Source organism: Amphiura filiformis, chromosome 15, assembly GCF_039555335.1.
Source record: "Amphiura filiformis chromosome 15, Afil_fr2py, whole genome shotgun sequence".
Taxonomy (NCBI): Eukaryota; Metazoa; Echinodermata; class Ophiuroidea; order Amphilepidida; family Amphiuridae; genus Amphiura; species Amphiura filiformis.
In genome coordinates, this window is record NC_092642.1 from 17495812 (window position 1) to 17519122 (window position 23311).

A 23311-nucleotide genomic window follows, 5' to 3' on the forward strand; every position below is an offset into this window, starting at 1 on the left:
CCAATGTCACAAAAACACCCACCCTACGCATTGTTGTGAAAAATCTGATTTTTCACTAGTGTGTGGACTGGCCACTTCCAATCATGATCAAATGAAACCTAGGTTTGCTTTCAAATAATACTAGACAGTTAGAACAATCAATTAGCTACATATTCATACCAAAATAAATTCATTATTATGAGTAAAAGTTGAGTTATGGGAATTTATATCTCCCCTACCCCTTAATTTTGTCCTATTTTTTGCGATTTTATGTGATTATATGTCCATATATAAAATGACCTGTAAAAAAAAAGTGATACCACAATTTGAGTCCACTACCTACCTAGCAGTGATCTAGAGGGTCCATACTAACTACCTATGGTGTCAAACCTTGTATGTAGTGGAGGGTGAACGAAGTCATTTTTTTGAGGTTGCTGCTCCTGTACTAATTGATCTTGATACGATTCACTTGAACAATTTCCTAATATTCACATTACATCCTTGATCTTCGATTTATTTTTTTATAATACATCAATTACAAATCTCATCCGCCACATCCTTGATCTTCATCTTTTTATATGACATGATTCATTTTAAATTTCCTAATATGTGATGCGATCAAGCCAAATCAGTCGGAACTCGGAAATATTGATTTTGAGATATAGCCAAACAAAGGAAATTTTTTCCTTTTGTTTCCTATTGTTTTGGAAACTCTTTAATTGCTCATATCTTTGGAACTGGTTGTTCAATTTCAATGGGATTTTCTGCAAAATCCAGCTTTATAAATCCTTTTAACAATCCTATGGGAAACTGAAAATTTATTATTGCCGAGTTCCGACTGATTTTGCTTGATCGCATCACATATTCTTATCACATCCTTGCTCCTCAGCTTTTTATATGAAACGATTCACTTAAACAATTTCCTAATTTTCACATTACTTCCTTGATTTTCGAGTTTATATTGAACATCAATGACAAATCTCATCTGCCACATCCTTGATCTTCCTCTTTTTATATGACATGATTCATTTTAAATATTTCCTAATATTCCTATCACATCCTTGCTTCTCAGCTTTTTATATGAAAAGATTCACTTAACCAATTTCCTAATATTCACATTACACCTGCAGCCTTGATTTTTGAATTTTTATAGGATATCAATGACAAAATCTCATCCGACACATCTTTGATTTTCATATTTTTATATGATACAATTTACTTGAATAATTCCCTAATATTTCACATTACATCCTTGATCTTCGAGTTTTTATTGGACATCAATAACAAATCTCATCCGCCACATCTTTGATCTTTATCTTTTTATAATTATATTACGATTCATTTTAAAGAATTTCCTGATATTCCCATCACATCCTTGATCCGGAGTCGTATTGTATGTGTTTATAGAACATCAATGACAAATCTCATTCACCACATCCTTGATCTTCATCTTTTTATATGATTCACTTGAACAATATCCTTATATTCACATTACATCCTTGATCTTCGAGATTTTATAGGACATCAATAACAAATCTCATCCACCACATCTTTGATCTTCATCTTTTTATATGATACGATTCTTTTAAAAGAATTTTGCTAAAGGCCCAAAACATCCTTGATCTTCGAGCTCTTTACAACATCAATGAGCAATAAATGTTAATATCATCCGTTACATCCTTGATCTTCATCGTTTTAGTTGATATAATTCACTTTAAACAATTTCATAATATTCCCATCACATCCTTGATCTTTGAGTTTTTATAGAATAGTAATGACAAATAAATGATAATCTCATTCGTCACATCCTTGATCTGCATCTTTTTATATGATACAATATTTACTTTCAACAATTTCCTAATATTCACATTACATCCTTGATCTTCTAGTTTTTAGAGTGCATCAATGACAAATCTCTTCCGCCACACGCTTGATCTTCATCTTTTTATATTTATGAAAACGATGCACTTTAACAGTTTCCTAATATTTACATTACATCCTTGATCTTCATCTTTTTTATATTATCCAATTCACTTTTATCATTTTCATTTCTATACTATATCAATAGCACCATGACATCCTTGATCTTTGGCGCTTCTATAAAACAAAATTACAACTTCGTCTCTAGCTTATTCCATTCTCAGCTTTACCATTGCATATGTTTTGATCATTTATTTTGTTTACTTTAATAGCATGACGAACGCAACACGAATTGTACGCTTGCCACTACGCGACTGGTGCACAGTCACAGCGTTCATCTCCTTAATTTTATATCATACAACTCACTCGAGCAATTTCATCTCTCTATATAATATTCCCATCACATCCTTGAACTTCGAGTTTTTATAGAATATCAATGACAAATAAATGATAATCTCATCCGTCACATCCTTGATCTTGATTCGATTCACTAAAACAATTTCCTAATTTCACATTACATCCTTGATATTCGATTTTTTTTATGAAACGTCAATGACAAATCTCATCCGCCACATACTTGATCTTCATCTTCTTATATGACACGATTCACTTTAACAGTTTCCTAATATTCACCTTACATCCTTGATCTTCCAGTTTTTATTGAACATCAATGACAAATCTCATCAGCCACATCCTTGCTCTTCATCTTTTTATATGATATGATTCACTTTAAAGTTTAGGAAGGCGCTTGATGGCTGTTACACAAGACTACTGAGAAAAGCACTTAATGTTACCTGGCAGTCGCACACCACCAATAAGGAGCTGTACGGCAATCTTTCCCCAATCTCCGAAAGGCTGAAAATAAAAAGGCTGAGATTTGCTGGACACTGTGCCAGAAGTGAAACAGAGGCAGCTTCCAGAGTTTTGCTGTGGCAGCCTACGCATGGTAAAAGATCAAGAGGACAACCACGGAAGGACTACATTAAGCAACTAACAGAGGATACGGGACTAGAGAGACAAGACATTAGGAACTGCAATGCAGAACAGAGTTGTGTGGAGAGCCATCAGCGGAGTCCGACTAGACAAGTCGACATAAGCAAAAAAAGTAAGCAAGCACTTTAAAGAATATTCCTATCACATCCTTGATCTTCATCTTTTTATATGAAACGATTCACTTAATTTAAACAATTTCCTAATATTCACATTACATCCTTGATTTTCGACATTTTATAGGAAATCAATGACAAATCTCATCCGGCACATCTTTGATCTTCATATTTTATATGATACAATTTACTTAAACAATTTCCTAATATTTCACATTAAATCCTTGATCTTCGAGTTTTTATAGGACATCAATGACAAATCTCATCCGCCACATCCTTGATATTCATCTTTTTATATGATACGATTCACTTTAAAGAATTTCCTAATATTCCAATCACATCCTTGATCTTATAGATAGAACATCAATGAGCATATCATCCGTCACATCTTTGATCTTCATCTTTTTATGATATAATTCACTTTCAACAATTTCACAATATTCCCATTAATGACAAATAAATAATAATCTCATCCGTCACATCTTTGATCTTCATCTTTTTATATATTACAATTCACTTTTAACAATTTCCTAATTCACATTACATCCTTGATTTTCGAGTTGGTATAGGACATCGATGACAAATCTCATCCGCCACATCCTTGATCCTCTTTTTATATGAAACGATTCACTTGAACAATTTCCTAATATTCACATTACATCCTTGAACTTTGAGTCTTTATAGAGCATCAATGACAAATCTCATCTGCCACATCCTTGATCTTCCTCATTTTACATAACTCGATTTAAATATTTCCTAATATTCCTATCACTTCCCAGCAAACACAAAACGTTTTCGACATCATTCACAAAAGGTTATAAAAGGTTGTCAGAAAACGTTTAAATGTCGGGTTATATATAAAGAGTATAAAACGTTTTCATAACCTTAAAACACATTTTTTGATAATCTACTGCTCAGCAAACAAAAATGTCTTACAGAAAACGTTTAAATGTCGGGTTATATAGAGGGTATAAAAACGTTTTAATAACATTCCAAAAACATTCTTGAAAACTTGATACAAAACATTCTAAACAGAATGTTATTTTGGGGTTGACAAAATATTCTGCGAAAAAAGTTTGCCCAAAATATTTTCAATAACGTTTTAAAAACGTTTTCATGACCTTTATATAACCCGACATTTAAATGTTATTAAAAGGTTTAGAAAAAAACATTTTAAGAACATTTATGTGTTTGCTGGGTTCAAACATTTTAAAATAATGTTATTTAAGTATTGACACAATATTTGGCAAAAATTTTTACAAAAATAGTTTACAATAACATTTTTGAAAACATTTAAAAATATTGTTGTAGTGTGTTTTCATACAAAACGTTTTAAAACGTTCTCATGACCTTTATATAACCCGACATTTGAATGTTATTAAAACGTTTTTACCTAAACCAAAAGCCAAAATATAACTTATTTAAAACGTTTTTGTGTTTGCTGGGTTCCTTGATCTTCATCTTTTTATATGAAACGATTCACTTGAAACATTTCCTAATATTCACATGACATCATTGATCTTCGAGTTTTTATAGGACATCAATGAAAAATCTCATCCGCCACATCCTTGATCTTCATCTTTTCATATGAAACGATTCTTTTATCAATTTTCTAATATTCACATTACATCCTTGATCTTCGTGTTTTTATACAACATCAATGACAAATCTCATCCGCCACATCCTTGATCTTCATCTTTTTATATGATACGATTCACTTAAACAATAACCTAATATTCACATCTCATCCGCCACATCCTTGATTTTCATTTTTTTATATGATACGATTCACTTTAAAGAATTGTCTAATATTCTTATCACATCCTTGATCTTCCAGTAGTTATAGAACATCAATGAGAAATCAAAATGTTAATATCATCCGTCACATCCTTGATCCTCATCTTTTTATATGATACAGTTACAGTTCACTTTCAGCAATTTCCTAATATTTCTTCATCTTCGAGTTTTTATGGAAGAGTAATGACAAATAAATTATAATCTCATCCGTCACGTCCTTGATCTTCATCTTTTTATATGATACAATATTTACTTTCAACAATTTCCTAATACGGTATTCCCATCACATCCTTGATCTTCGAGTTTTTATAGGACATCGATGACAAATCTCATCCGCCACATACTTGATCTTAATCTTTTTATATGATACAAATCACTTTCAACAGTTTCATAATATTCCGATCACATACTTGATCATCGAGTTTTTATAGAATAGTAATGACAAATAAATGATAACTCATCCGTCACATCCTTGATATTCCTCCTTTTATATGATACAATTCACTTTCAACAATTTCCTAATATTCAAATTACATCCTTTATCTTCGAGTTTTTATAGAACATCAATGACAAATCTCATCCACCACATCCTTGATCTTCATCATTTTATATGATACATTTCACTTTCAGCAATTTTCTATATTCACATTACATCGTATTCTTCGAGTTTTTATAGAACATCAATGACAAATCTCATCAGCCACATCCTTGATCTTCATCTTTTTATATGATACTATTCACTTTAAAGAATTTCCTAATATTCCCATCACATCCTTGATCTTCCAGTTCTTATAGAACATCAATGAGAAATCAAGATGTTAATATCATCCGTCACATCCTTGATCTTCATCTTTTTATATGATACAGTTCACTTTCAACAATTTCATAATTCCTTCATCTTCGAGTTTTTATAGAATAGTAATGACAAATAAATTATAATCTCATCCGTCACGTCCTTGATCTTCATCTTTTTATATGATACAATATTTGCTTTCAACAATTTCCTAATACGGTATTCCCATCACATCCTTGATCTTCGAGTTTTTATAGGACATCGATGACAAATCTCATCCGCCACATACTTGATCTTAATCTTTTTATATGATACAAATCACTTTCAAGTTTCATAATATTCCGACCACATACTTGATCATCGAGTTTTTATAGAATAGTAATGACAAATAAATGATAACTCATCCGTCACATCCTTGATCTTCCTCTTTTTATATGATACAATTCACTTTCAACAATTTCCTAATATTCAAATTACATCCTTTATCTTCGAGTTTTTATAGAACATCAATGACAAATCTCATCCGCCACATTCTCGATCTTCATCTTTTTATATGATACGATTCACTTCAAACAATTTCATAATATTCCCATCACATCCTTGATCTTCAAGGCTTTTTTTTTACAGAATAGTAATGACAAATAAATGATCATCTCATCCGTCATATCAATGGTCTTCATCTTTTTATATGATACATTTCACTTTCAACAATTTCCTATATTCACATTACATCCTTGATCTTCGAGTTTTTATAGAACATCAATGACAAATCTCATCCGCCACATCCTTGATCTTCTTTTTTATATTTGTAACGATGCACTTTAACAATGTCCTAATATTTACATTGCATCCTTGATCTTCGAGTTTTTATAGAACATCAATGACAAATCTCATCCGCCACATCCTTGATCTTTATCTTTTTATATGATACGATTTACTTGAACAATAATTTCCTAATATTCACATTACATCCTTGATCTTCGAGTTTTTATAGAACATCAATGACAAATCTCATCCGCCACATCCTTGATCTTTATCTTTATCTATGATACGATTCACTTGAACAATTTCCTATATTCACATTACATCCTTTATCTTCGAGTTTTTATAGATCGATGACAAATCTCATCCGCCACATCCTTGATCTTCATCTTTTTACATGACATGATTCACTTCAACAATTTCCTAATATTCACATTACATCCTTAATCTTCGAGTTTTTAGAGAGCATCAATGATGAATCCCATCCGCCAGTCACGTGTTTGCCTTTCAGCGCCTTTGAACAATTGCCCTTTTGTTGATTGGCACTATATCAATTCATATTGTTGTTGTTGTTGTTGTTGTTGTGTTGTTGTTGTTGTTGTTGTTGTTGTTGTTGATACCAAAATGTAGGGTGTCACGTTTGTTTGTTTCATTATTTTGCTTGTTGTAATCGTTTAGGCACAGTTTTGTTTAATAATTGCATCTTTAACATGAGCCTGATGAAACAATACAATATTGACAAAAACATTAAGATAATAATTGAAAAGAAACCTGCTTTATAAGTGACATGTATTTGAAGATAAACTTGTTTGGCTGAATAGCAACAACAAGGGCAAGACACTTATGTCGAGTTCCACTTAAGTTTACCTCTCTTAAGACAGCATCAAAACAGCAAACATGTAGTGGTTAAGTCAGATATGTTGTAACATGTTATCTAACACACCCATTACGTTAGCTACCATCATGGTTATCATCTGAAAAGACATGAGCATCTATATATAAAGCCTTTCCTCCAGCTCGTAACTGCAAATAAGTGAGCTTTTCTCTGGCTGGTGCGAATTGAAGAATGTTCGATGTGAAGTAACTTTTGACGTTTGAACCTGTTTTATTCTTAAACTACGCATGGACGATCATGTTTCTACAAGATCAATGTAAATGTTTATACCAAATGCAATCTAGTTTCATCTCTCTCGCCCTCGTTCTCGCCCCTTTTCCACTTCCCTCATTCCCTGTTCCTTTCTCATTTAATCAAGATTGAAGAAGACTAATGACGCAACGACTTCCAAAGTTTTGTTTTGCGTTGTTCAGCTAGCCTCACTGACAGAACAACTCATGAATATTCATAATGTATAGGGAGTCCCAAAGAAATTAGAAAAATCGGCGAAACCTATGGGGCATTTTAAAACGAGAATAAAGGTTATATTTTGAAGTCTTTCATTTTTCCATAGTGTGTTCTAAAGCAAGATATGGATTTATGTGTGTATGTTTGGGGGGACTGCGTGGTTTCCAAATTCGTATTTAGATTTTTGATTAAATTCCTTTCCAAAAATGTATACTCTTATTTTTTTCATGAATAATTAAGAAGTCACAGAATTTTAATAATTTGCATTTCTGATAGTGCACAGTCATGCAAGATGAATGCAGAAATCACCCCGAACTGAATTTGACCTATAAGACTATATATTTTGTTCTAAATTGAAGCAAAATAAACTGTATATTAAAGCTGGGTTATTCTTCTTCGCCATGGTTACGGTATACTTTTAAAATATCCCGTATAGGTTTTCTAAAAATTTTTTTTAATTTTTTGAAAGTTTTCTAGAATTATATTAAACTGATTGTTATTTTTCTTCACCAATTTTCATTCTGAATATGAAGAATGCCCTTCTGATATCAAATAATTTTGATTTTTAAGATAAATAAAAAAAATATCAAAATTTTATAATATCAGAAGGACATTCCTCGTGTTCAAAATGCGATTTGAGGTGTTTGATGTGCTCCCACAAAACATACTCTCCAAACGTTGCTATCCGATCCCTTAAGACCCACACTAATACAAGCAGATTCTAAGAAATGAAAACTAGATTTTATCACAGACAGAAATCAACCAAAAATGTCAAATGCTAAAAATTCTAAAGTCATCAACACCAATAGCAGCAATAGATAACTATTTCATCTATACCAACATTAGCTACTTCATCAATACCAATATCAGCAATAGATAGCTACTTCTTCATAGTTGTTTCATCATAGTAACTTCCTCAGATTTACTTCCTCAATACCAATATCAGCAATAGATAGCTAATTCCAGCAGTAGATCATTGCTTCATCAAAATCAATATCAGCAGTAGTTATCTACCGTCATCAATACCAATATGCCAATAGGCAGCTGCCTCATCAATAACAATGTTAAAAGTATTAAAATAAAGATTTCATATATCATTAGGAGTAGATACCTACTTCATGAATACCAATATCATCATTTGACAACTAATACAAGGAGACAAAACTGTGTACACTTGCCGGAGTGTCCATATCTCTTTCGAAGCGATGGGTCAGACTTTACCGCCGGTAAACATGGTAAATTAGTTAATTTATCGTATTTGTGTTTCTATATTGTGGCTGCTTCAACAGTAGGTAACTACTTCAACAATACCAATATCAGCAGTAGTTTTTACCGTCATCAATACCCATGTTACCAGTGGACAGGTATCTCATCAACGCCAACATCAGCAGAAGATAGCTACATCATCAATACCAATATTAGCAATTCCTCCATACCACTAGCAGCAATAGATAGCTACTTCATACCAATATCAGCAGTAGATAGCTACTTCATCAATATCAATATCAGCAGTAGATAGCTATTCCATTCATACTAATATCAGAAGTAGGTAATTACTTCATCAATACCAATATCAGCAGTGGATAGCTACTTCATTAATATACCAATATCAGCAATAGATAGCTACTTCATTCATACTAATATCAGAAGTAGATAGTTACTTTATCAATACCAATATCAGCAGTAGATAGCTATTCCATTCATACTAATATCAGAAGTAGGTAATTACTTCATCAATACCAATATCAGCAGTGGATAGCTAGTTCATCAATAGAAATAACAATAGTAGAAAGTTACTTCATCAATACCAGTATCAGCAGTAAATAGTTACTTCATTAATATCAATATCAGCAGTAGATAGCTACTTCATTCATACTAATATCAGAAGTAGATAGTTACTTTATCAATACCAATATCAGCAGTAGATAGCTACTTCATTCATACTAATATCAGAAGTAGATAGTTACTTCATCAATACCAATATCAGCAGTAGATAGCTAGTTCATCAATACCAATATCGGCAGCAGATAGTTACTTCATTAATACTAATATCAGCAGTAGATAGTTACTTCATCAATACCAATATCAGCAGTAGATAGCTACTTCATTAATACCAATATCAACAGCAGGTAGTTACTTCATCAATGCCAATATCAGCAGTAGATAGCTACTTCATCAATACCAATATCAACAGTAGATAGCTACTTCATCAATACAAATATCAACAGCAGGTAGTTACTTCATCAATGCCAATATCAGCAGTAGATATCTACTTCATCAATACCAATATCAGTAGTAGACACCTACTTCATAAATACTATTATCTACAGTAGGTACAGGGTGTCCCAAAAGTAACTTAACATTGTGAATTGGCCATAACTTGCTTTGTGCTAATAGTGTTGTTACAAAAATTGCACAGTATGTAGATAATTCTTTTAGAAATTTTATGATACCAAACATGCCTATGTGGTCATGACCCTTTGGCATGAAATTAATGGATATCTACTGTACCGTAAAACCCACTTTTATAAATGCAAAATAAGTCTCGTCATTTGATATGTGATAACACGATATAACGTGTTATCGTTTTCAAATCTGTTTTGTTTAATTTTGCTATGTTTGTTTGATTGTTTGTTTGTTTGTTTTCAATGCGTAATCTTCATTTTCTGTTTTATCTGGATTTTATATGGAAACTGCTTAAGATCTTTTCTGAGGATTCGATGAACAGTTGTACGCGGTACGTTGTTCTCCATTGAAAGTCGACGTACTGATCGTCTTGGGCTTTTCGCCACCGCTCTTCATATGACATCGATGTTTGTAGCCAATCTTCCTGTTCTTCCACGTCCTGCCCGAGGTAGATCATGAACAGATCCAGTTGATAGGAATTTCTGCACTAGTTGCTGGATTGTATTTCGACTGGGTGCATAATTTACATTAAAATGTTCCCTAAACTTTGCTTGAGTGAGTTTGTCCGACTTTGTCTTGGCAAAGAATCTGAATCCGTTGATCTATAGGATATTCATCTTCACTTCAACTGTTTTAAAGTGAAGTTTAATATTGTCAATTATCCTAATTATAATCTAAAACAGCAGTCACGCTTACACTAGGCCATGTCATCCATGAATGTTCATACCTAAATGTAGCGTGTGCAGTGAGTGAGCCAACTCTATTGTTCATCAGGGAAGCACATCATTCATGTGCTTGAACAAAATACACATGAGCTTGCTTTTGTGGGTTTGATACACACATATGTACAGTCGCACAGTAAGGTCAAGGGGTCATCAATAATGCTGTTTTTGGTATCAAAATAATTCTAAAAGATCAATCTATGTGAATATGTTCTCCATTTTGGTATGAAGTAGGAAGTATTTGAGATATGGCAAATTAACAATGTTAAGTTACTTTTGGGACACGCTGTAGTTACTTCATTAATACCAATATCAGAAGTAGACTTAATTTATACTAATATTAGCAGTAGGTAGTTACTTCTTCAATACCAAAATCAGCAGTAGATAGCTACTTCATCAATACCAATATCAACAGCAGGTATTTACATCAGCAATACCAATGTCAGCAGTAGATAGCTACCTCTTCAATACCAATATCAGAAGTATATGTAGTTACTTCATCAATACCAGCATCAGCAGTAGATAGCTACTTCATCAGTACCAATATCTACTTCCGTGATAACAGCCAAAATCAACACAGATTTAGAAACGAGTTGATGATACCTCCTTGAATGTTTATTACAAGTCTGATTTCGCATACCCTTGCATACAAGTTGAAAATCTGTATATGTATTTAAAAAACAAAATTGCCGGAAAACGTACTTATTTTATGGCTGCTACATCAATACCAATAGTTGCTAGTAGATACTGGCAACTACTTCCTCAATTCCACTATCAGCCGTAGGTAGTTACTTTACCAATACTAATATCAGCAGTAGATCGCTATTTCATCAATAAAAATATCAGCAGTAGATACCCACGTGTACTTTTTCATCAATACTGACACCGTCAGTAGTAGTAGAAGACAACTGCGTCATCAATACCAATATTGGTAGTAGATAGAAAACTACTTCGTCAATACTAACATCATCTGTAGACAGTATAATACTTCACCAATATCAACATCAGCCGTAGATCTAGAAACGAGTTCAGGACTCTTCTTTGCTGTTATTACACGTCAGGTTTTTAATACTCTTGCAGTTGACCGAATTGCAAAATGTATTCCACAAACAAGCTGCCTGAAAACGTAATAATTATTGATTTTGTATTATGGTTCCTTGTTTGGTTGCTTGTTTATATTGTCAAGGTGCTGTGTATTGTGATAATAATAATAATAATAATAATAATAATAATAATAATAATAATAATAATAATAATAATAATAATAATAATAATAATAATAATAAATATAATAATAATAAGTTATAAATAAGCAAACAATGCTGTAAACTCGGTCATTGAATTATACTATAATAATAGATATATAAAACATTATGGTGTCACCCACTTCGCTGAAGCGTAAGGGTGAATTCGTGTATGGTTCAGCTTTTTGCCTTTTAGTTTGTCACATTATGGGCAAATCCCAAATAAAGGAATAATAGATTGATACAAATGAATATCAACAAAAGTAGCTGAAATAAGTGTATCAACTCTATAACAAACCCGGACATATCTAAATAAACAAATAACAACATTTTACTCAAGTTAGACTATCTTTTGAATAAAGTGCTCAATCCCAAAAGGAGAGCGTATAAAATTTTTAAATAAACAAATAAATAAACAAAAACCTAATTTGCTACCGTTAACTTCGCTTAATTGTCGCTAAGTCACATTTTGGGGGTTACGTTTAGTCTTCATATACATAGCTCTAGTATAGAGCCTCTGCCAATACCCAATAGCACAAGTAATAATGACTACGAGGTCTGACTAGCGCTACGCGCCTCGATGTCGGCGCTACGCGCCTCTTCACACCTCGGCGCTGTGCGCCTCGAAGTCGGCGCTACGCGCCTCTACTGTTGGACATCGCGATCCGAGGGAACTGACCAAGTTCTACATATACAAGGTATTTCTGCATAGCTTGCTATTAAGCAATCGTCGAGGTTATCAATTTCGGACTAAAATGTACCTCATCTTCAACATGACTAAACAGCAATGTTTTGATGCAAGGGATTTTTGAAAGTAATATAATAATAATAATAATAATAATAATAATAATTTTTGAAAATATTTTTGATAACTGTTTAACTCTATCTACAAGCATATCAAATATGCTTCTAGATGAGTGTGTTGTTTTTTTTCTTTCTTTTTTTTCTTGTGTTTTTTGTTTGGTTGGTTGTTTGTTTGCTTTTTGTTGTTGTTTGTTTTTTGACAAAAGAAACGAAAAACAGACACCCTCCACAAAACATAACAATAGATTGGTCTTACAATAATATAACCGCCCGTATCAGTAACATATAAATAAGTTATATTTTGGGTTTTGGTTCATGTAAAAACACTTAAATAACATTATGTTAAAATATTTGCACCCAGCAAACACAGAAATGTTCTTAAAATGTTTTTTACAAAACGTTTTAATAATATTTAAATGTCGGGTTATATAAAGGTCGTGAAAACATTTTAAAAACGTTATTGTAAATATTTTGGGCAAACATTTTTGCAAAATATTTTTCAACCCCAAAATAACATTCTGTTTAGAATGATTTGTACCAAGTTTTCAAAATGTTTTTGGAATGTTATTAAAACGTTTTTATACCCTTTATATAACCCGACATTTAAATGTTTTCTGTAAAACATTTGTGTTTGCTGTGCAGTAAATTACCAACAAATGTTATTTAATATTATGAAAACGTTTTATACCATTAATGTACCCTTTATATAACCCGACATTTAAACGTTTTCTGACAATCTTTTATAACCTTTTGCGAATGATGTCGAAAACGTTTTGTGTTTGCTGGGTAGTTACCAGTTTCATCTGATAGCTGGTTAACGCTTCTAGATGGAATTTTAATATAATAAAATGGAAGGTAATGTCAGGTTATCTGTATCTGCCGTCGCAGAAACAAACAATCACCAGTTTATTATGTTTAAATAATTAATTCTCTTATGGTACCCATGCGCTTCAATGTTAACATTTTATCTTGGTTTGTTAAATCCTACGAAGAACTTCATATTTCCGGTTTCTATATTGATACGCTTTGATAACAAGTTTTGTGGTTTCCTCTTTCAGCAGTTTCTTCTTACAAACCTGTTCGAGACTTCACGTAACAATATGTAGAAAAAGAAATGGTTGTATAAAAGCATGAGTTGACAACGGTTTGAAACAAGAAACTCTCACAACTTGATTTATCTCTAGTTGAGTTGTTTTTAGTTTATATAAAGATCTAGCTTCTCTTATGTGTATATAATGGCAAACTAAAAGGCAAAATGCTGAACCACACACGAATTTACCCTTACGCTTCAGCGAAGCGAGTGACGCCCTTATGTTTTATTTATCCATTATTATAGTATAATTCAATGAGTATACAGTATTTTAAGAGTAAGTGTTTGGTTATTTGTTTTATATTAAGAAGGAAATATCCGGGGGTGAGTCAATGCTACTTTGCCTGAGAGAGATGTTGAATATTATTGAGATGACGGAGAGAGGGCGGACGGGACAAGTGTGCTTAACATTTGCTTTTCGTTATACCGACCGTCATTATACGGGGAGATTTACTTCTGGCCAACGCAAACTCAAGATATAGTGAAGATCTACTTTAGATACATTAAATGTCATTTAAATGGCTCTAGTCGCTCAAGATGCGAGTGTTTACGACACCCCTTTATACTACACTCTAGCTAGCTTCGCAAATGCACTTTTAAAGAAAGAAAGGAAGAAGGTAAAAAAAGTACTCTCTATTTATTTTGAATTTGTTGATTTTGCCCCCCCCCCCTGAAATTTACTCCCCATCCCCCACCCAAAATCCCGGTGCCGCCATTGAGAACCATATGTGTGGTAACCACAGTTTATAACATTTAAACATGCTAAACGTAACATATTTCAGGCATAAAATTTCACTTGGGGTTATATAATATAATATGAGCTTTCTTCTGATGCCAAAAAAAATCTTCATTTTGATAAGATATTTGTAACAGTAGGGGGATGAGGCTGTCATCTGGTCATACATTTTTCAATTACCTTTGTTATATGAGTGAAATCCTCCAGACTGTATAATGTTGAGTCTTTCAAGCTTCACGGTTGCATCGTCAAAAAAGGAGCAGAACCTATATGAAATAAATACATGACATTAAAATGGTATAATTTGACAAACTGTCGACTGTAGATTTTATTTGGGTCATGGTTGTTATTCTAAAAAAAGTGATAATTAATCATTTTACAGACCATGCACATAGCATTTTTTTGCCTAAGTTATTACTAATTTTAAGTACGGTAGGGCATTTAAATGAGTCATATTTGAAATTTGTTTTAAATTTTATTTTAAATTTCTTAATAATAGTGAAAAAAAATACGTTTTAAAATTTCCAGTTGGTCTATTAATATATAGTATTTATGAACAAAAAAGCTGGCCACCCCCTCCCCCCTCTCCCAATTTCATTTCACTCCATTTCACTTTATTCCAAGTAGTTTTCTTCTAATTCCATTGTGGTCCTTGAGCCATGAATTGCATTTTACATTTAGAATAAATTATAGCAACAAACAATAAAGTATCAAAAACAGTACACAACTTTACCCCCATCCCCAGTGGCGGCTTATGTTATAATATTACACACTGTACACAGGCAGTCCCTAATTTAACTTGGAGGATCTGGGCTCATCAGCTAGCTTACCAATACCTTTATATCATTATAGGTGCCAAGGCTTGAACTTGCACTTTAATTGATGACCAAGGCCCAATTGCAAACAACAAAATTACTACGGGCCCCTGTAGTACTAGTACTAGTAGTAGTACGTATGCATGTTGTATTGTGCTGTTACAACTGCTGTACACAGTGCATATAGGCCTAGGCCTAGTGACTGGCATTCTGAGCTGAAATTATTTTTGTCTTTCTGGTGTAATATTATAACAAATTGCAACCTTACATAAATCAACACAAAGCAAGACTTACCTCCATGCTCCATGTTCTACAAAATCTTGATGAATTAATTCCAGGACATTTTGTGGCAAAAACTTGAGAGTGTTGCTCTGTAGTGAAGTGACAGCAGTATCCAGTTGACCTCAGCAGTTGACAGTTACAAAATGTATGTTTCCCCGCTTATAGATTTCAGTTGGGTCAGAGGTCACATACCACAGACTACTGGCAAATTGACTAACTTAAGCTAGTCAAGCAGGCGTATTGACTAACCTAAAGCTAGTCAAGCCAGCTCGACTAATGTTAAACTAGTCCAGTCCTTCGCCCGCTTGACTAACCATAAGCTAGTCAATCCTTAAAACTAGTCCAGCAGGTCAAATCACCTTAGTCAAGCCAGCTGGACTAATCAAAAACTAGTCCAGCTGGCTGAAAACTAGTCCAGCAGGCTTGACTAGGTTGAAATACTAGCTTAAGCTAGTCAAGCAGGCTTGACTAACCAGTTTGACTAGTTTAAAGCTAGTCCAGCCTCCAATTGACTAGTTTAAGTTTTCAGTGTTGAAGAATGTTCGATGTGAAGTAACTTTTGACGTTTGAACCTGTTTTATTCTTAAACTACGCATGGACGATCATGTTTCTACAAGATCAATGTAAATGTTTATACCAAATGCAATCTAGTTTCATCTCTCTCGCCCTCGTTCTCGCCCCTTTTCCACTTCCCCTCATTCCCTGTTCCTTTCTCATTTAATCAAGATTGAAGAAGACTAATGACGCAACGACTTCCAAAGTTTTGTTTTGCGTTGTTCAGCTAGCCTCACTGACAGAACAACTCATGAATATTCATAATGTATAGGGAGTCCCAAAGAAATTAGAAAAATCGGCGAAACCTATGGGGCATTTTAAAACGAGAATAAAGGTTATATTTTGAAGTCTTTCATTTTTCCATAGTGTGTTCTAAAGCAAGATATGGATTTATGTGTGTATGTTTGGGGGGACTGCGTGGTTTCCAAATTCGTATTTAGATTTTTGATTAAATTCCTTTCCAAAAATGTATACTCTTATTTTTTTTTTTTATAATTAAGAAGTCACAGAATTTTAATAATTTGCATTTCTGATAGTGCACAGTCATGCAAGATGAATGCAGAAATCACCCCGAACTGAATTTGACCTATAAGACTATATATTTTGTTCTAAATTGAAGCAAAATAAACTGTATATTAAAGCTGGGTTATTCTTCTTCGCCATGGTTACGGTATACTTTTAAAATATCCCGTATAGGTTTTCTAAAAATTTTTTTTTTTTTTTTGAAAGTTTTCTAGAATTATATTAAACTGATTGTTATTTTTCTTCACCAATTTTCATTCTGAATATGAAGAATGCCCTTCTGATATCAAATAATTTTGATTTTTAAGATAAATAAAAAATATCAAAATTTTATAATATCAGAAGGACATTCCTCGTGTTCAAAATGCGATTTGAGGTGTTTGATGTGCTCCCACAAAACATACTCTCCAAACGTTGCTATCCGATCCCTTAAGACCCACACTAATACAAGCAGATTCTAAGAAATGAAAACTAGATTTTATAACAGACAGAAATCAACCAAAAATGTCAAATGCTAAAAATTCTAAAGTCATCAACACCAATAGCAGCAATAGATAACTATTTCATCTATACCAACATTAGCTACTTCATCAATACCAATATCAGCAATAGATAGCTACTTCTTCATAGTTGTTTCATCATAGTAACTTCCTCAGATTTACTTCCTCAATACCAATATCAGCAATAGATAGCTAATTCCAGCAGTAGATCATTGCTTCATCAAAATCAATATCAGCAGTAGTTATCTACCGTCATCAATACCAATATGCCAATAGGCAGCTGCCTCATCAATAACAATGTTAAAAGTATTAAAATAAAGATTTCATATATCATTAGGAGTAGATACCTACTTCATGAATACCAATATCATCATTTGACAACTAATACAAGGAGACAAAACTGTGTACACTTGCCGGAGTGTCCATATCTCTTTCGAAGCGATGGGTCAGACTTTACCGCCGGTAAACATGGTAAATTAGTTAATTTATCGTATTTGTGTTTCTATATTGTGGCTGCTTCAACAGTAGGTAACTACTTCAACAATACCAATATCAGCAGTAGTTTTTACCGTCATCAATACCCATGTTACCAGTGGACAGGTATCTCATCAACGCCAACATCAGCAGAAGATAGCTACATCATCAATACCAATATTAGCAATTCCTCCATACCACTAGCAGCAATAGATAGCTACTTCATACCAATATCAGCAGTAGATAGCTACTTCATCAATATCAATATCAGCAGTAGATAGCTATTCCATTCATACTAATATCAGAAGTAGGTAATTACTTCATCAATACCAATATCAGCAGTGGATAGCTACTTCATTAATATACCAATATCAGCAATAGATAGCTACTTCATTCATACTAATATCAGAAGTAGATAGTTACTTTATCAATACCAATATCAGCAGTAGATAGCTATTCCATTCATACTAATATCAGAAGTAGGTAATTACTTCATCAATACCAATATCAGCAGTGGATAGCTAGTTCATCAATAGAAATAACAATAGTAGAAAGTTACTTCATCAATACCAGTATCAGCAGTAAATAGTTACTTCATTAATATCAATATCAGCAGTAGATAGCTACTTCATTCATACTAATATCAGAAGTAGATAGTTACTTTATCAATACCAATATCAGCAGTAGATAGCTACTTCATTCATACTAATATCAGAAGTAGATAGTTACTTCATCAATACCAATATCAGCAGTAGATAGCTAGTTCATCAATACCAATATCGGCAGCAGATAGTTACTTCATTAATACTAATATCAGCAGTAGATAGTTACTTCATCAATACCAATATCAGCAGTAGATAGCTACTTCATTAATACCAATATCAACAGCAGGTAGTTACTTCATCAATGCCAATATCAGCAGTAGATAGCTACTTCATCAATACCAATATCAACAGTAGATAGCTACTTCATCAATACAAATATCAACAGCAGGTAGTTACTTCATCAATGCCAATATCAGCAGTAGATATCTACTTCATCAATACCAATATCAGTAGTAGACACCTACTTCATAAATACTATTATCTACAGTAGGTACAGGGTGTCCCAAAAGTAACTTAACATTGTGAATTGGCCATAACTTGCTTTGTGCTAATAGTGTTGTTACAAAATTGCACAGTATGTAGATAATTCTTTTAGAAATTTTATGATACCAAACATGCCTATGTGGTCATGACCCTTTGGCATGAAATTAATGGATATCTACTGTACCGTAAAACCCACTTTTATAAATGCAAAATAAGTCTCGTCATTTGATATGTGATAACACGATATAACGTGTTATCGTTTTCAAATCTGTTTTGTTTAATTTTGCTATGTTTGTTTGATTGTTTGTTTGTTTGTTTTCAATGCGTAATCTTCATTTTCTGTTTTATCTGGATTTTATATGGAAACTGCTTAAGATCTTTTCTGAGGATTCGATGAACAGTTGTACGCGGTACGTTGTTCTCCATTGAAAGTCGACGTACTGATCGTCTTGGGCTTTTCGCCACCGCTCTTCATATGACATCGATGTTTGTAGCCAATCTTCCTGTTCTTCCACGTCCTGCCCGAGGTAGATCATGAACAGATCCAGTTGATAGGAATTTCTGCACTAGTTGCTGGATTGTATTTCGACTGGGTGCATAATTTACATTAAAATGTTCCCTAAACTTTGCTTGAGTGAGTTTGTCCGACTTTGTCTTGGCAAAGAATCTGAATCCGTTGATCTATAGGATATTCATCTTCACTTCAACTGTTTTAAAGTGAAGTTTAATATTGTCAATTATCCTAATTATAATCTAAAACAGCAGTCACGCTTACACTAGGCCATGTCATCCATGAATGTTCATACCTAAATGTAGCGTGTGCAGTGAGTGAGCCAACTCTATTGTTCATCAGGGAAGCACATCATTCATGTGCTTGAACAAAATACACATGAGCTTGCTTTTGTGGGTTTGATACACACATATGTACAGTCGCACAGTAAGGTCAAGGGGTCATCAATAATGCTGTTTTTGGTATCAAAATAATTCTAAAAGATCAATCTATGTGAATATGTTCTCCATTTTGGTATGAAGTAGGAAGTATTTGAGATATGGCAAATTAACAATGTTAAGTTACTTTTGGGACACGCTGTAGTTACTTCATTAATACCAATATCAGAAGTAGACTTAATTTATACTAATATTAGCAGTAGGTAGTTACTTCTTCAATACCAAAATCAGCAGTAGATAGCTACTTCATCAATACCAATATCAACAGCAGGTATTTACATCAGCAATACCAATGTCAGCAGTAGATAGCTACCTCTTCAATACCAATATCAGAAGTATATGTAGTTACTTCATCAATACCAGCATCAGCAGTAGATAGCTACTTCATCAGTACCAATATCTACTTCCGTGATAACAGCCAAAATCAACACAGATTTAGAAACGAGTTGATGATACCTCCTTGAATGTTTATTACAAGTCTGATTTCGCATACCCTTGCATACAAGTTGAAAATCTGTATATGTATTTAAAAAACAAAATTGCCGGAAAACGTACTTATTTTATGGCTGCTACATCAATACCAATAGTTGCTAGTAGATACTGGCAACTACTTCCTCAATTCCACTATCAGCCGTAGGTAGTTACTTTACCAATACTAATATCAGCAGTAGATCGCTATTTCATCAATAAAAATATCAGCAGTAGATACCCATGTGTACTTTTTTTTTTTTTACTGACACCGTCAGTAGTAGTAGAAGACAACTGCGTCATCAATACCAATATTGGTAGTAGATAGAAAACTACTTCGTCAATACTAACATCATCTGTAGACAGTATAATACTTCACCAATATCAACATCAGCCGTAGATCTAGAAACGAGTTCAGGACTCTTCTTTGCTGTTATTACACGTCAGGTTTTTAATACTCTTGCAGTTGACCGAATTGCAAAATGTATTCCACAAACAAGCTGCCTGAAAACGTAATAATTATTGATTTTGTATTATGGTTCCTTGTTTGGTTGCTTGTTTATATTGTCAAGGTGCTGTGTATTGTGATAATAATAATAATAATAATAATAATAATAATAATAATAATAATAATAATAATAATAATAATAATAATAATAATAATAAATATAATAATAATAAGTTATAAATAAGCAAACAATGCTGTAAACTCGGTCATTGAATTATACTATAATAATAGATATATAAAACATTATGGTGTCACCCACTTCGCTGAAGCGTAAGGGTGAATTCGTGTATGGTTCAGCTTTTTGCCTTTTAGTTTGTCACATTATGGGCAAATCCCAAATAAAGGAATAATAGATTGATACAAATGAATATCAACAAAAGTAGCTGAAATAAGTGTATCAACTCTATAACAAACCCGGACATATCTAAATAAACAAATAACAACATTTTACTCAAGTTAGACTATCTTTTGAATAAAGTGCTCAATCCCAAAAGGGAGAGCGTATAAAATTTTTTAAATAAACAAATAAATAAACAAAAACCTAATTTGCTACCGTTAACTTCGCTTAATTGTCGCTAAGTCACATTTTGGGGGTTACGTTTAGTCTTCATATACATAGCTCTAGTATAGAGCCTCTGCCAATACCCAATAGCACAAGTAATAATGACTACGAGGTCTGACTAGCGCTACGCGCCTCGATGTCGGCGCTACGCGCCTCTTCACACCTCGGCGCTGTGCGCCTCGAAGTCGGCGCTACGCGCCTCTACTGTTGGACATCGCGATCCGAGGGAACTGACCAAGTTCTACATATACAAGGTATTTCTGCATAGCTTGCTATTAAGCAATCGTCGAGGTTATCAATTTCGGACTAAATGTACCTCATCTTCAACATGACTAAACAGCAATGTTTTGATGCAAGGGATTTTTGAAAGTAATATAATAATAATAATAATAATAATAATAATAATTTTGAAAATATTTTTGATAACCGTTTAACTCTATCTACAAGCATATCAAATATGCTTCTAGATGAGTGTGTTGTTTTTTTTCTTTCTTTTTTTTCTTGTGTTTTTTTGTTTGGTTGGTTGTTTGTTTGCTTTTTGTTGTTGTTTGTTTTTTGACAAAAGAAACGAAAACAGACACCATTCACTATACATTGCAATATATTCCCGTGAATAGATTGGTCTTACAATAATATAACCGCCCGTATCAGTAACATATAAATAAGTTATATTTTGGGTTTTGGTTCATGTAAAAAACACTTAAATAACATTATGTTAAAATATTTGCACCCAGCAAACACAGAAATGTTCTTAAAATGTTTTTTACAAAACGTTTTAATAATATTTAAATGTCGGGTTATATAAAGGTCGTGAAAACATTTTAAAAACGTTATTGTAAATATTTTGGGCAAACATTTTTGCAAAATATTTTTCAACCCCAAAATAACATTCTGTTTAGAATGATTTGTACCAAGTTTTCAAAATGTTTTTGGAATGTTATTAAAACGTTTTTATACCCTTTATATAACCCGACATTTAAATGTTTTCTGTAAAACATTTGTGTTTGCTGTGCAGTAAATTACCAACAAATGTTATTTAATATTATGAAAACGTTTTATACCATTAATGTACCCTTTATATAACCCGACATTTAAACGTTTTCTGACAATCTTTTATAACCTTTTGCGAATGATGTCGAAAACGTTTTGTGTTTGCTGGTAGTTACCAGTTTCATCTGATAGCTGGTTAACGCTTCTAGATGGAATTTTAATATAATAAAATGGAAGGTAATGTCAGGTTATCTGTATCTGCCGTCGCAGAAACAAACAATCACCAGTTTATTATGTTTAAATAATTAATTCTCTTATGGTACCCATGCGCTTCAATGTTAACATTTTATCTTGGTTTGTTAAATCCTACGAAGAACTTCATATTTCCGGTTTCTATATTGATACGCTTTGATAACAAGTTTTGTGGTTTCCTCTTTCAGCAGTTTCTTCTTACAAACCTGTTCGAGACTTCACGTAACAATATGTAGAAAAAGAAATGGTTGTATAAAAGCATGAGTTGACAACGGTTTGAAACAAGAAACTCTCACAACTTGATTTATCTCTAGTTGAGTTGTTTTTAGTTTATATAAAGATCTAGCTTCTCTTATGTGTATATAATGGCAAACTAAAAGGCAAAATGCTGAACCACACACGAATTTACCCTTACGCTTCAGCGAAGCGAGTGACGCCCTTATGTTTTATTTATCCATTATTATAGTATAATTCAATGAGTATACAGTATTTTAAGAGTAAGTGTTTGGTTATTTGTTTTATATTAAGAAGGAAATATCCGGGGGTGAGTCAATGCTACTTTGCCTGAGAGAGATGTTGAATATTATTGAGATGACGGAGAGAGGGCGGACGGGACAAGTGTGCTTAACATTTGCTTTTCGTTATA